The sequence below is a fragment of the Chiloscyllium plagiosum genome, unplaced genomic scaffold (genome assembly GCF_037043375.1).
Source record: "Chiloscyllium plagiosum isolate Xiang-an unplaced genomic scaffold, Cpla_swu_hap1 HiC_scaffold_6, whole genome shotgun sequence".
Lineage (NCBI taxonomy): Eukaryota > Metazoa > Chordata > Chondrichthyes > Orectolobiformes > Hemiscylliidae > Chiloscyllium > Chiloscyllium plagiosum.
In genome coordinates, this window is record NW_028270144.1 from 15,301,264 (window position 1) to 15,317,905 (window position 16,642).

General features: G+C 39.3%; 1 long non-coding RNA gene across 8 annotated transcripts in view; it reads right to left on the reverse strand.

The window, feature by feature from the left end:
- Window positions 1–13,469, reverse strand: part of LOC148149714 (uncharacterized) — a 282,534-nt gene extending 269,065 nt beyond the window's left edge. For 7 of the 8 annotated variants that reach the window (XR_015757393.1, XR_015757395.1, XR_015757394.1 and 4 more), the window contains exon 1: window positions 13,236–13,469. This is a non-coding gene — a long non-coding RNA (uncharacterized LOC148149714). The remainder of the gene's footprint in view (window positions 1–13,235) is intronic. The other variant, XR_015757396.1, reaches the window with a different exon arrangement.
- Between the last annotated feature and the right edge of the window lie 3,173 nt (window positions 13,470–16,642).

Sequence of the window (16,642 nt, forward strand, 5' to 3'; positions counted from 1 at the left end):
GGTGTTGTGTGATTTTTAACTTTGTACACCCCAGTCCAACACCGGCATCTCCAAATCATGACCAATGATTGTAGCCACATTGCTGGAGGTATCTGAGAAAGCTGCATTGCCATAGGATTGTGTGAAAGATGCATTTATGCAGGTGATGAGAAAATGCTACAGATATGTTTGGACTGATGTTATGAAAATCTGTGGGACACTGCATATGAGAAAATGACTTACTCCACTCAGCTCCTCAAAAATATTTAAAACTTTCACCTTCATTGCTGTTTGAGAAAGAGACCTCCAAAGGCTCATGATCCTCTGGGACAAATTTCTCCTCTTCATTGGCTTCCTTTCTGTTTCTGCATATTAACATTCTGCAATTTATTCATTAGGACACCCAGATCCATCTGTAATCTCTCATTATTTAGATAATGTACTTTTTAAAAATCTTCCTGGCCAAATGGACAATTTTATATTTTTTCACATTACACCCTACTTATCACATTTTTGCCCATCACTTAATCTATCTAGGGCCCTTTGGAGTCTCTTTTTGTCTGCTTCAAAACTTATTTCCCCACCTATCATTGTGCCATCATCAAATTTAATGACCACATCTTTGGTCCCTTTAACCAAATCAATTGTATACATTGTAAAACATTGAGGGCCCAGTTCTGCTATTTATTATGCCTTGCCAATAAGACAATAACCCAATTACCTTTACTGTCCAATTCCTGTTGGCTTGCCAATTTTTATCCATGCCAATGTGTTAAGTCTAGCACCGTGAGCTTTGATTTTTCACAATAAACTTTGAAGCAGCACCTTAACAAATGCCTTTGGGAAACATAAGTCTATTCAACAGTTCCCTTTTAACCACAACACATTACCTTCTCAACGACCTCCAAAAAATTGGCTAAACATTATTTCCCTTTGACAAAACAACATTAACTCCGCACAATTATGTTGAACTTTTCTAAATGTCTTTCAGGAAAGGAAATCTGCCATCCTCACTTGGTCTGACCTACACGTGACTCCAGAGCCACGACAATAAGTTTGGCTTTCAACTGCCCTGTGAGATGGCCAAGCAAGCCATTCAGATGTATCAGTTGCTACGGAGTCTCAACAAAGAAATGAAACTGGACAGACCACCTGGTATCAACCTGGGCACCAGAAATGACAACATCAAAAACAGTGGTGTCGAACCTGCTCAGTCCACCTTACTAATATCCGGTGACTCATGCCTGAATTGGGAGTGCTGTCTCACAGACTAGTCAAACCCATAGTCATACTCACAGAACCATAATTTACAAACAATGTTTCAGACACCACCATCGCCATCCCTGAATTTGTCCTGTTCCACTGTCAGATCAGGCCCAGTAGAAGTAGCAGCAGAGTTGTGAACAGTCTGAAGGGAGTTGCCCTGGGAGTCATCAACATTGACTTCTGACCCCATGAAGTCATGGTTTCAGGTTAAACCAGGGCAAGGAAACCTCCTGCTGGTTACCACATACTGCCCTCCCTCAGCTGATGAATCTGTACTCTCCCATGTTGAGCACCAAGGATGACAAAGCTGCAAATGTCCTCTAGGTGAAAGATTCAATATCCACCGCCAAGAGTGCCTCAATAGCATCACCACCAATTGAGGTGGTCAGCTCCTAAAGAAAATAACTGTAACAGGTGGTGGAAGAACCAACAAGAGAGAAAAACTTAATTGACCTTATCCTTACCAATCTGCTGGCTGCAGATACATCTGAGCTTGACAGTATCAGTAAGAATGACCACTGCACAGCCCTTGTGGAGATAAAGCTCTGCCTTCAAATGTAAAATCCTGACATCATGTTGTATGGCACTATCACCATGCTAATTGGGACAGACTTTGAACAGATCTAGCAACTCAAGACTGGGCATCCATGATACACTGTGGGCCATCAACAACAACAGAATTGTACTCCAGCACAATCTGTATGTGGCCTAACATACTCCCCGACTCAACCATTACCATCAAGCCAGAGGATGAACCCTGGCTCAATGAATTGTGTAGGAGGGCATACCAAGAGCAGGACAAGGCATACCGAAAAGTGAGGTGCCACCTTGGTGAGGCTGCGAAATAAGACTGCTTGAGTGTCAAACAGAACAAGCGGCAACTGATTGAGCTAAATGATCCCACAACCACTAAGCTCTGCAGTATTGCCTCATCCAATCATGAATGGCAGTAGAAAATTAAACAATTCATTGAAGGAGGAGCCTCCACTAATATCACCATTCTCAATGATGGAAGAGCCGGGCATATCAGGCAAAAGATAAAGCTGAAGCATTTGCAGTAATCTTCAGTTTTCTTCAGTTGGCCCCAACATTACAGATACCAGTTTTCAGCCAATTCAATTCACTCCATGTAATATCAAGAAACTGTTGGAGGCACTGGATACTGCAAAGTCTAATACTAAAAGCTTGTGCTCCAGAACTTTCCGCTCTCATAGCCACACTGTTCCAGTACAGTTACAACACTGGAAACTACCCGACAATGTGGAATATTGTCCAGCCATGTGCTGTGCTCAAAAAGCAGGACACATCCAACCCAGTCAATTAATGCCTCATCAGTCTACTCTCAATCATCAGTAAAGTGATGGAATGTGTCATCAACAGTGCTATAGAGCAGCACCTGCTCAGCAATACTGCGCTCAGTGACGCCCAGTTTGTGTTCCATCAGAGCCATTCAGTGCCTAACCTCATTACAGCCTTGTTCAAACATGAACAAAAAAGCTGAATTCCAGAGGTGAGGCGAGAGCGACAGTTCTTGACATCAAGGCTGTATTCAATCAAATGGGGCATCAAGGAGCCCTAGCAAATTTTCAATCAATGGAAGTCAGGGTTAAACTCTCCACTGGTAAGCATCATGCCTGGCACATAAGAAGATGGTTGTAGTTGTTGGGGATCACTCATCTCAGCTCCAGTCAACCTTTTCACACAGAAGGTGGTTCAGATGTGGAATGAACTGCCAGACAAAGTGATAGATGTATGTACTGTTACAACGTTTAAAACCCATTTGGACAGGTATATAAATAGGAAAAGTTTAGAGAGGTGTAGGCAAAATGAAGGTATATGGGACTCGTTTATTTTGTGAAACTTGATTGAGTTGGACTGCAGGGTCAGTTTCCATGCTGTAAGACTTCATGAGTTTTTCAGGGTAGTATCAGAGGCCCAACTATCTTCAGCTATATCATCAATAACCTTCCCACCATAATAAGGTCAGAAGAGGGGCTGTTCAATAACGATTGCATAACATTTCGAACCATTTGTGATTCCACAGATACTGAAGCAGTCGATGTTTATTGACGGATTTATTGATTGATTGTTGTCACATGTACCGAGATACAGTGAAAAGTGATGGTTTGTGTGCTATACAGGCAAATCATACCATACAATGTGCATCAGGGTAGCAGAACAGAGTGCAGAATGCAGTGTTACAGCCACAGAGAAGGTGCAGAGAGAGAGCTCAGAATCAGCATTTGAGAGGTCCATTCAAAAGTCTGATAACTGTGGGGAAGAAGCTGTTCTTGAATCTATTCATATGTGTATTCAAAATTTATATCTCCTGCCTGACAGAAGAGGGTGGAAGAGGGTATAACCAGGATGGGAGTTGTCTTTATATGTTTGTTGCTTTCTCAAGGCAGCTGGAAATATAGACGGAGGCAGTGGATGGAAGGTTATTCAAATGCAACAAGATCTTGACAATGTTGAGACTTGGGCTAACAAATGGCAAGTAACATTTATGCAACACAAATGCTATGCAATGACAATCTCTAATAAGACACAATCAAAACACTACCGCTTTACATTCAATGGTGCTACAGTCATTGAATCCCCCATTGTTAATGTTCTGTGGGGTTACCATTGACCAGAAACTCAACTGGACTCAGCATATAGACACTATGGGTGCAAGAGCAGGCCAAAGGCTAAGAATACTGCAGTGAGTAACTCATCTCCTGGCTCCCCAAAGCTTGTCCATCATCTGCAAATCGGGTATGAGATGGAATACTCCTCACTTACCTGGATGGATGCAGCTCCAACAACACTCAAGAACCTTGACACCATCCAGGACAAAGCAGCCCGCTGATTGGTACCACATCCACAGCATCCACTTCCTCTACCACTAATGCTCAGTAGCAGCAGTGTGTATTATCTATAAGAAGCATTGCAGAAATTCCCCAAAGATCCTTAGACAGCATCTTCCAAACCCATGATCAGTTCCATCTAGAAGGACAAGTTTGGGAGATACATGGGAACATGAGCACTTACAAGTTCCCCACCAAGCCACTCACCATCTGACTTGGAAATATATCACTGTTCCTTCACTGTTGCTGGGTCAAAATCCTGGAACTCCCTCCCTTAGGGCATTGTACATCGACCTACAGCACATGGAAGGCAGTGGTTCAAGAAGGCAGCTCATCGCTACTGTCTCAAGGGCAACTAGGAATGGGCAGTAAATGCTGGATAGCCAGTGATGCCTATGTCTCACGAGTGGATAAAAAAATGCCCTGTTACATCTTTAATGATAGTTTCTAACATCTTCCCTTTATCAGATGTTAAGCCAACTGATCAGTAGGCTCCTGCTTTTTGTCTTTTTCCATTTTTGGATAAAGGGATTATTCTTACTATATTCTAATCTAATATGACTTCCTCAAATTTAGGGAAATTTGAAAAATTAAAACTAGTGCTACCAATTTCTTAAGGACATTGAGGATGACCAATAAATGCTGGTACACATCTCATGTCTCCCAAACAAAGCAACTATCTCACAAATCATTTCATTCGTATCCTGAATGAAGTCTATCAGGACCTCAGAACTTGCCAACCTGTAGCTCTAAGAATTTACTGAGTATCACTTCCCTTGTGATTAAAATTTCCTTGAGTTACTCCTTTCCTTTGATTTCCTAAATTATAGCTTTTTATGGGATATTACTTGCATCTTCCATAATGAAGACCAATGCAAAAATACCTTTACAAATCATTTGCCATATTTCTATTTTCCATTTTTAATTTTCCAGGCACACTTTCTATGGGACTAACAGTCACTTTGTTAATATTCATAGATGCTGTTCCTTTCTTTTTTCTATTTCCAGCTAGCCTTCTTTAGCATTCTAAATTTTCCTTTTTTTACTTACTGTTTTATATATCATATTGAAACTTCTGATCTGCTACCAAAATACATGCTTTTTCTTTCCATTTAATACTGATGCACTGGTGCAGCGATTGTGAAGTCTACATTTTTTGGCAGGTTGGCAACTGCATTATTGCGTATGAGGTCTGGACTGTATAGGTGTGTATGGGGGGCTGTTAAAAGTGTTATGAGGAACTGCTTTGCCAGCTGCCTTTCAAACCAGGTTACACCTTTCCTCTATCTTTCCATTCAAATACAGCAGCCACAGTTGTGCTGCTTTGCTGGTCAGTGAATCTGAAAACATTGCAGAACAAGTGGTCTATACAGGATTCTCCAGCACCAAGCAAGTGTCTCCATGGAGTGGAAATGAGGTTTAGACTCCTTTGCCAGGGAATTCGTCATCTGATCCTGGGAGCTGTGCACTTTCAGTGAACCTAACATCTGCTTTGATCTCCTTCTACTGTCGGGTTATGATTGTCCACTTCATGAAACAAAAAGATTATTGGAATTTTTTTTTTGTAAAAAAACAGCTGAAGCATTGAGCCTTAATGAGAACACAAGAGGCTGCAACCAAAAATAGAAGTACAATTTTTCATACTTACCTGGATACATGAACAGAAGAAGCAAGAATGTACCTGCACTCTCCATACCAAACTATATGCAACATCATCAACACGCAATACCTAGTCGTCTTCCATTTCTGATCTTGCCCCTCCTAAACTCTTTTCTAGTTCCCCTTCCCAAAAGCTGCATACCCTCAGTTGACCTCACTCCACCCTCCCCTCCCCACGTTGAGGTCTTAATTTGTTTCAATTTCTCCATCAAATTATATCCTTCGAGAAAAACCATGAAAACATCAATTGCCATTTGACTACGTTATAATGCAAGGCATCAAGGGACTGTTGTTGAAAGTTTACAGAGTGAATGTTGTATATACTCACACAGACACATACATATTCAACATATATCCGATAATGTATATTATGTACAAGCACATAGAAACATGTACACATATATATGTACCATCCTAGTATAATAATTGTCAAGAATCCAGTTATTATTTTAAGATGAATACATACATATATATATGTGTGTGAATGTCCATTTATGCATGTACATAGATTAAATAACAAAACCTGACTTTTTTAACACATGCGTTTTCTGCCCATTGGTCTTGCTGAAGAGCTTAGAGCTTTCTGTTTGTGTCGGAATATTCCAAATATCCTAGTGGTAACCACACTTCCAATAAGATGTGTTTGAAAATCAGATTTAGTTAACTTGGAATTTGTACATAGCGTTCAAAGACTACCACATCTTCAATTCGGTCAAAATCCAAAAAGTGAGATCATAAGGATTTGTCCAGTCAGGAAGATCAAGGACCTGGAAAGACCATGATTTATGTTAAAAGTAGGAATTCATCATCACAAACTGACCCTGGAGTGTACCTTCAGGCATAATCCTCCACTTACTGATCCCTACTCTAGGTTACCAGGCCTTGCCCTAATAAGCATAATCTCATTACACCACAAATAAAACTTTTCTATTTATCTCTAGATTTAAAATGAATCTAATAAGGCTTATGATACAGTCACCCAAAACCCTAATCATATTTTGCCCTATCTAAAAGCAATCAGTAATTGTGTTATATCATAACGTGCTGACACAGAAAGCAGAATGAGAACCCAGCTGTTCTAATTAAATTAAATGCTAGGCTGATGGAATATATTTGCCAAAGCTCATAGTGTAAGGGTGCAGAATTAATAAGCATTATAGCTTAGAGCAGGAGATGATATCACAATGGTTGCAGGGTTTTGATGTAGAAAGCCTCATTCAGATTCAGTGACCATAATGTAAGAATGTGACAGCTGCTTAGACTGTAAACCTTGAACAGTCGCCTGAACCACCAGTCCAATCCTTCTCCTTCTGTGAAATACTGCTCTGATATTCTGATGAAATTGGAAAGAATGAGACAATGTGACAGGAAGGCTCAAATTATGAAAAAAATGTGATTGTATATGTTTAACCTCTATACATATAGAACTCAAACTTAAATAAGTACTGTCAACTGACCCCAGTTAACTTTACCACAGTAAAATTGCATTCCTAATTTCAGCAATAGATGTGTTTTCAAACTCTTTATCTCATATCGTTTCCATCATAACCTTTACATCAGCTTGTTGATGATCCATCATCACTGGAATTTGAACAGAATTTTAATTTTATTAATTCTAAAGTTTTCTGGATGACCTTCTAAAAAAAGATTTTTTCTGGTACAAACCATCTTGGAGGCAAATTCTATTTCTCTGTAAACATCAGATTAACCCTGTATGTATCTGTGATTGGATAACAATCAGTGAGAGCATGTGATGTGAAGAATAATGTTTGCATTCCTGCAGTACACCGCAACTCATAGCTGACTCCAGGATATCTTAAGAAATATGCAAATATTTATGTGTTTCTTAACCTTCCCAAGTTAATGTTACTGAGCGTATCATTCTTTCCTGCGTCAAATGCTCATTAGTTCAATTCCCACACCAGAGACTTGCACGCATAATCCACAATGATATTCCCATTGTAGTACTAAGGGGGTGTTGCCTTTGGAGGTGCTGACTTTTGAATGAGTCATATTAAAGCAGGGCTCTATCTGTCCTGTCAGGTAGAGACAGCAAATTGTATTCATTTTGCATTATTCACATTCTGAAACATCCCAAGACATGTCACAGGGCTTTATTGGACAAAGTATAATGTTGATTCACAAAAAGAGATGTTAGATGAGATGACCAAATACTTGGATAAAGGGGTAGGTTCTAAGGAGAATATTAAAAGAGTAAGGTTGGGCAGAGAGATGGTGATATCTAAGAAGCGTGTTCCAGAGCTTGGGGCCTATGCACATAAAATTGGTATTGTATAAGAGGCTAGAAATAGTCAAGTGCAGTTACGGGACCGGAGGAAATTACAGAGATAGAAAAGGGTGAGGCCGTGAAGAGATTTGCAAACATAAATGATATTTTTATAATCATGATGTTATTTGAACAGGAGCCACTGTAGGTCACCAAGCATAGGTGTGATAGGGAAACAGAACTTGTTGGGAGTTAAAGTCATGAACAATAGAGTTTTGGATGATCTCAAGTTTACAAATGGGAGAATGTAGGAGACCAGCCTCAAGTGCATTGGAATAGTTGAATTTTAAGTTAACAAAGATGTTCAAGAGTGCTTTAGCAGAAAATAAATTGAGGTGAGCAAACTCAGCACTGTTGAGGTGGAGGAAATAGGATGTCTTAATTAAGGCATAGTTATAAAGTCAGAAGCTTATGTTGGAATCAAATATTTGAAGAGCGGGGTCAGGTTCTCCTCGGGGTGCTGCATAACATTTAATTACTCCAGTAGATTATCTGATCATTCATTTATTTGATGCTTTATTGGCAGCTTGCTGTGCATAAATTGATTGCCATATTTCATAAATTATAATAGAATCTATACTTCAGGATTAAACATTTTGGTAGCCTAACAGAGCGAGAGCTTTCCTGCAGTAATTGTGGTCTCATTTGATCACCACGGATGAATAGAATTTAACTTTCATTCCATAGTTTAGTGTCAACCAGAAACTATACACCTCACCCAAAGCAACCACTTTCTACAGACTAAGTACAATGATTAATTAAGCAAATGATTAAGGTACTTGTTAAACTGAATATTCACATTCTTGAGCTGTGGCCATTGGGATGGAGTACAAAAAGTTTGATTTAATGATTGAATGATGGAATATATTTGTAGAAATATTCTCTATTGAATTATGAACAAACTGCTTAAAAGTCTGCTTGCTTTGACATCTGAATTTGAGATCACATTTTTCTTCTTTAAAATTTGTTTATTCCTATATTTGCAGATGATGAGTCATTTACTCCAGTAAACACTCATCAAATGGTTTTCCATTTACCAAAGGAACAACCTGCAAATTCTGCTGATAATTTCAAACAATATGAATAACTTCCACTGTAATTGTGACCATATTGTATTATTCATTGTTAACCATGTCACAGACATCTGGCCAATGTCTGCATAACATCTCAATCCACTTCTGCGCTACTGAGTTTGCTGTTTTCACATCCAATCTTGAATGATTTTCTCAAGTTAAACCAATATCAGGAAGATCTTCTGTCACCATTATTAAATTGGTACCATTTCCACTGATTCCATATCTTTCTCAGCTTCTGTCTTAGGTTAAACCAGACTGTTCACAAAGTCAGAGATTCTGTGAGCTTCTGACCCCATATCTCTAATATAAGGACCAACTCCTCTCACCTTTGCCACATTGCTTGTCTGTATCCTAACTTTAACCTTTTGTTACAAAATACCTCATATAATATGATTCTGGGCTCCAATGCTCTCTTTATCTTTGATAAACCTCAAATCATTTAAAAATACACTGTCAAGTTATTTTTAAAATTCACGCATGGAATGTGGCTTGGCTAGCCATTATTGCTGATCCCTGGGTGCCTAGTGGATAGTTGAGAGTCTGGAGTCACATGTAGGTCAGATAGTACTAGAACAGCAGATCTCATTCTGAAAGGATATTTCTGAAACTGATGAGTTTTTACAACAATTGAAAAATTGCCATTAGACCAGTTTTAAAATCCAGATTATTTTTTAATGAATTCAAAGCTTCTGTAACTGATATAGTTGGGTTTTGAATCCACGTCCTCATAACATTGGCCTCGGGTTCTGGATTGTTAATCCAATGACATTATCACCACCCATTGTATTGACCCTTCTCTCCTGCTGTCTCTGACCTACATCATTTCCTGGTTCTATCACCATACATTCTCTCTCTCACTCAGACATTTCAAAAGGTGGTTAAGAATCAACCACATTGCTGTGAGCCTAGAGTTATACTTAGGACAAACCATAGGGTTCTTAATGATAATGGTCACATGGTCACATGGTCACCAGTTGCTGAATTTGTAACTCCGGATTTTATTTAATTCAAATTTTGGCATCTGTTGTGACTCCAGAATATTGGCATAGGGTTCTGGATTACTGGTCCAGTGATTTTACTAAATTTTCTATTTCTCTGACTCTGGTATCATGTGCATCCATTCCCTTTCTTAACAGTACTCTTAGTGATTGTATTAGCAGATTTTTAAAGGAAATAGTCAAATTTATTTTCAGAAGAACTCTGCCTTTTCTCTCCTCCTTTGCCATGTCCTGAAAACTCATAATTTTGAGCAAACCTTTGGTTCAGTTGCTATTTTTAACAATATAACCATGAAGCATTTGTGATGCTTATCTATGCTAAAAGTGCCACATAAAATGTAAACGTATTAGAATCCCTACAGTGTGGAAGCAGGCTATTCAGCCCATCAAGTTCACACTGACCCTCCAAACAGCATCCCTCCCAGACCCAGCCTCTTACACTATCCTTGTAACCCTGCATTTACCATGGCTAATCCACCTAGCCTGTGCATCTTGGACACCGTGGGCAATTTAACATGGCCAAACCACCTAACCTACATATCTTTGAACTGTGCGAGGAAACTGGAGCACCCGGAGGAAACCCATGCAGACACAAAGAATGTGCAAACTCCACACAGAATGCCGCCCAAGGGTGGAATCTAACTCAGGCCTCTGGCACTGAGATGTAGCATTTCTAACCATTAAGCCACTATACCACCCCTATGTCAATCATGTGAATTAAATTCTGTGAAAATTAAAATGTAATATTTTCTTTCAAATTTAGATACGTTTATTGAAAAATTACACAACACTGAAATTCAACCAAACACACAAAGTTGGACGAAAAGTATTCTTTAGCATGAACTCAGACTTAAAGGAATGGAATTAAGGTTAGCTAAGAATTAACTCAAAATAATGCACTTGGATTGTTTTCATATGTATAAATCGTAAAGACAAATTTGTTTAATGTTCAATGAGTGAACAGAAGTTGATTACATTATCACGTTTTTGAAATTTGTACCACCACTAAATTGAAAAATGAAAAATTTAAAAGAAACATATCTGCTTCTTTAATTGGATATGTAAACAAGTAATGCATGTGGGAAAGAGCAGAGTATTGAGATGCTTGGTGGCCTTGATAGGCACTATATAAATGCATGCCTTTCTTTAACCTCCTTTGTCAAAGGGACCCTTGCATGAATACTTTAAAGTATTACTGGAAATTTAGATTAGTTTCATTCTCCCTCCAATGTACCAAAAATGCCAACTATCCGGTCGACTTGCTGAAAGCAGCACTTTTTCCACTAACTCTGATAAAACTGATCATTAAATCAGCATTTCACATCCCAGTCAGCAGTTGCTGCTGACAAGCTCTTAAGCTTGTAATCTCATTTAACCCCCTCCTGTCAGGGGTAGGCAAGCTCTGGCAGCATAATGTAGAGTAAATTAGATCTGACATGGCAACAAGAGAAATGAAAAGCTCTTCATTTTAAAAGTCAAACCACAGTGGGTAACCCTGACCTTCAGCAGTCTCCTCCAGCCTGCTTCTTTCACTGGGAGACCCTGCAGACATTTAGAGAAGGACAAGGATAAAGGGAATCTTAGGATTCCATAAAGTCAAATTTCCCCTGAGACGAATTATACTGAATATTTAGACAGTTGAAGGGAATTTCGACTGTGCTTTTTTAGAAAGTCCTTACCCAGTAATAAAAGATGAAACCTACACTGTCCATTTCAAACTCCTTAGGTTCAATACTTCGCTGTGTGCATGCAGGGCTCTCTATCTCTGAAGCTGGTTAGTCCTGGTGGAACACAGCGGGGCCACTTCTGTCCTTCTGATTCCTTGCATTCTAAATGAGGTCATCCTGGTTGGTGGCTGAACTCTTCAAAGCCAACTCCTCACACTGGTATTTACTTGATTGTAACCAGTGGAAGATTTTGGAAAGTATTTTGCTTGTATCTAAGATGCAACTTCACTTGCTACAAAGAAATCTCCTGGTGGCCTCAGGATTTCTATCAATTATCTGCCCTGGCCAAGAGCAGAGTTTCATGCTTACATCAAAGTTTATTTCTTTTAAAAGAATGTAGCACTTTTTAAAAGCAGCATATATACAATAAGCTACTTTCTGTGAATACCAGAAACAATGCAATAATCATAACAAATGGCCAAATATCCCTCACTAAATGTTGGCCCCAACGAATGCAGATGATCAACACACTTTTTTTTATATCGTCTCTTCAACCTGCTACATAAAATTTTAAAAAGTGACCTCCATAGTGCAACTTTTGAAAAAGCATGAAAATGCTAACACATGTTGTATTCGACATGCTAGAGTTACTTAATGAAAAGGGCTCACTTTACTAAATAATATCAGAGTCAAAGAAACACTGTTGTTGAGAAGCGTTTTCTTCATCCCTTGTTAAATTTTGTAACTGAAGTTTTTTTAGAAAAAATGCAGAATGCAGAAATTCAAACATTTGCGAGTACAATTCAATCTAAGTCTTGTTTGAAACACGGGAGAATTTATTTTTCAAATGTAAACTTCACAAAGCAATAAATCCTCTCAACCCTCCTAGCAACTGAACCCTCCTGCCTGAACCAGTCAGTCCCATCTGTTGGAAGTGCTGCATTAAACAATTAAAAGCAGGTGAGGGACTCTTGTGGCGCAGAGATAGTGTCCCTACCTCTGAGCCAGGACACCTACGTTCAAATCCCACCTACTCCAGAGGTAGGTAAAAGCATCCATGAATTAGGTTGATTATGAAATTTAAAGCAGGTGCAGAAACCTGGAAATATATCAGACAGTGGGAACTAAACTCAGGAAGAGTCGCTTTCGCTCCCTAATGGGCTCACACACGTCTCATATACTGTACACACATACTCACTCTCGACCCTGCACTCATATACACACACGTTGCACACAGACTCATGTTCACACATTCACTTTGTCTCACATACGCTTGCAAAATCACTCGCGCTCACACACCCTCATCTCTCACACACAAAACCGTGCTCTCAATCTTAACACTCCCTCATACCGAGACCATGCAATGAAGCTCTGCTATTTGCTCACGGACCCCCCACGTTAACCTGGAATTCCAAGTTGCTGATAAAAGTGAATACTGCAGCAGTTCATTTTACCTGAAAAGTGAAAGCTGACTGGTTTCAACGTTTCCTTGTTGTCTGATCAAGACAGTGTCAAACGGAAATCTCTCCCAGGTCATCTACATTGCATACTCGGATTTTTTTCAAAAAAGTATTTAACATGAGAAGCACAAGACAATGTTCACTCTTCGAATTGTGGAAGGACAGACTACTGGAAGCATAACTGTCCAAAGCCCTTCGGCAGTGCTGTGGTTTATTTAATTTGTCAGTATAATGGGAGCAGCTGAGTGAGAGACAGAATGCATGGTGGTATAAAAGAAACAAAAGCTAAAAGTACCCACTATTTTGATTCCCTTTTAAAAATTACTTCCAAAGTGTGATATCTATTGTGAAGAATAATGCTGAACAAAGCATAGTGTCTTGGCAATATTCACCAAGCTTATTCACACTGCCAATTCTGTCTGTACATTCAGAGGTACAATACTCTTACAAAAGATGTATTGGGAGGTCTATAGCTCCCATTGTACGCTCAGTATAAACAAAAGAGAGCTGGAAGTTGAGTGATGCGTAGTCACATCGAAAATGGCTCATTCAGTCCAGCCGTGTTCCTGTGCTGTCGCAGTTTCTATTTCCTGAATAATGTACAATAAATAACAAAATACTAATCAGCGAACAACTTGAAAATGAAATGCAATAATGTGATGGTTGTTTCAGAGGCTGAAAGAAAATGAATTGGGGGAAATCAACATTTATTCCATGACTATTATTTGCTTCGAAGTGCAATTTACTAATCCAAGATTAATATTTTCTAAATACAAACAATTAAAACTTACTGATTAATTTTTTGGAAACACAGTAAAATATCAGACACTCTGCTTGATCCAAGGGAACCAAAATAGAAATCCCTTAGTCCTCAAATACCTCCTTTAAACATTCCCACAGGAGCTAGGCTGCCTGGTTATTTCAGTTAAGGCATTAGTCCCACTCTGTAAATTATTTCAAAATTGAAACATATTATACCTGAGAAAGCTTAATTCAAAATGCTCAAATTTGTGTCAAATTTTAATCCTCATCTAATCCAACAAGAGGTAAGGGTCACTAAAATTAGTTTCTATTAATTTGCACCAATAAGAAATCATTCTTTGATTAAGAAAGACGTCCATTTACACAGTACCTTGGTAATCATTATTAACCATAGCCCCACCAAGGATCTTCGGCATCTCTCCCCATTACATAGAGGCAATTGGTTATATATCATTCAAGGGGCACCACTCCAGTAGTGACACACTATCCCAGTACCATAGTGCAGTGTCAATCGAGACCTTCATTGCTACGTCACTGGAGGAACTTGAACTCATATGACCATGACAGCAAAGATGCCAACAATTGAGCCACAATTGTCATTAGGGCAATGAAATGTAAATTTCTCCAGTGTCACAGAATTGTTAAAGTGTGGGCTATTTAGCTCAACTTGCCTGTGCCAGCTTTCCAAATAAGCATTTGACAGAAAGCCGTTCTCCTTGCCTCTCCTCATAATAGTGCATACTTTTCAAATAATTGCCTTGAAATACCCTGGTTGAGTCTGTGTCCATATATTTTCAGGCAGTACATTTCAGACCCTGACCACGCACTGCGTGCAATAGCTTTTTATAATATCACTTCTCCTTTTTTCGCAATTATTTTAAATCTGTGTCTTCTTATTCTTGGTACATCCACATATGGGAACAATTCCTCCATATCTATGCTGTACAGACTCCTCATGAGATCTTTACTCATTCTTCTCTTTTCCGAAGAAAACAGTTTCAACTTCTCACATCCATCTTCATAACTGCAGCTTTTTATTTTGGAACTGTTTTCATAAATCACTTCTACATTCCCTCCAAAGCCTTCACACACTTTCTAAAATGTGGCACCAATACTGGATGCAGTGCTCCTTGCTTATTTGCTCTTGCTTTTCCATAAGAACATAAAAACAGAAGAAATAAGAGCAGGAGTGGGCATTTCCCAATGACAGCTGTTACTCTAACTGGCATATCGGTCTTCCTGTCTCCTTCCCTTCTTGAACGAGGGAGTCACATCAGTGATTTCCCAGTCCGCTAGAAACTTCCCGGAAATCATTGAGTTAGGAATACTTCAACCAATGCATCTCCTATGTCTGCAGCCATTTCCTTTAAAAGCCTTGGATGTTTTTCAGCAGGTCTTGGCAACCTATTTGTTTTTAATTAAAAATCACACAACACCAAGTTATAGTCCACCAGGTTTATTTGGAAGTAATAGCTTTCGGAGTACTGCACCTGCATCAAGTAGCTGTGGAGCAGGATCACAAGATACAGAATTTATAGCAAAAGATTATTTGCCTTTAGTCCCATTAGTTTGTCAAATAATTTGTCTCTTGTGATAGACATTGTCTGAGCTGAGACGTCACCATTTTTGTATAAAACTTTGTTATTTCGGAAATGTGACTTGAAATTAGTTCTGGAATTTACACATTAATGATTTGAAACCTGTAACCCCATTCTAAGTGTTTGAAAACTTAACAGTAATTTAGGTTGTTGAATACATTGCATCAGTTGTATGAAACTTTGATCTTTTACGATAAATTCTGTGTCCTATGATCCTGCCCCATAGCTACCTGATGAAGGAGCTGCGATCCAAAAGCTTGTACGTCCAAATAGAACTGTTGGACTATAAGCTCATGTTGTGTGATTTTTAACTCTTTGATAGACAAAAACATTTCTTTGCATCAGTACCTTGCTTAGCTGTTATCTTAACACCTCTGGGACACCCGTCCAACCAACCCAACCACCCTGTAGCCCAACACTTTAACTCCCCCTCCCACTCCACCAAGGACATGCAGGTCCTTGGACTCCTCCATCGCCAGACCATGGCAACATGACGGTTGGAGGAAGAGCGCCTCATCTTCTGCCTGGGAACCCACCAACCACAAGGGATGAACTCAGATTTCTCCAGTTTCCTAATTTCCCCTCCCCCCACCTTGTCTCAGTCAAATCCCTCGAACTCAGCACCGCCTTCCTAACCTGCAATCATCTTCCTGACCTCTCCGCCCCCACCCCACTCCCGCCTATCACCCTCAACTTGACCTCCCTTCACCTATCGCATTTCCAAAGCCCCTCTCCCAAGTCCCTCCTCCCTACCTTTTATCTTAGCCTGCTGGACACACTTTCCTCATTCCTGAAGAAGGGCTTATGCCTGAAATGTCGATTCTCCTGTTCCCTGGATGCTGCCTGACCTGCTGCGCTTTTCCAGCAACACATTTTTAGCTGTTATCTTTGTCATGTTTATTTTGTCCTTCACTGTGAAGACCAATGCAAAAATATTGGTTTAAATTATTTGCCTTTGTTGTGTTCTCCATTATCAAATCCTCAATTGCATGTTCCAAGAGTCCCACATTTACTTAAGCTACTTTCTTTTTTTTTAATATT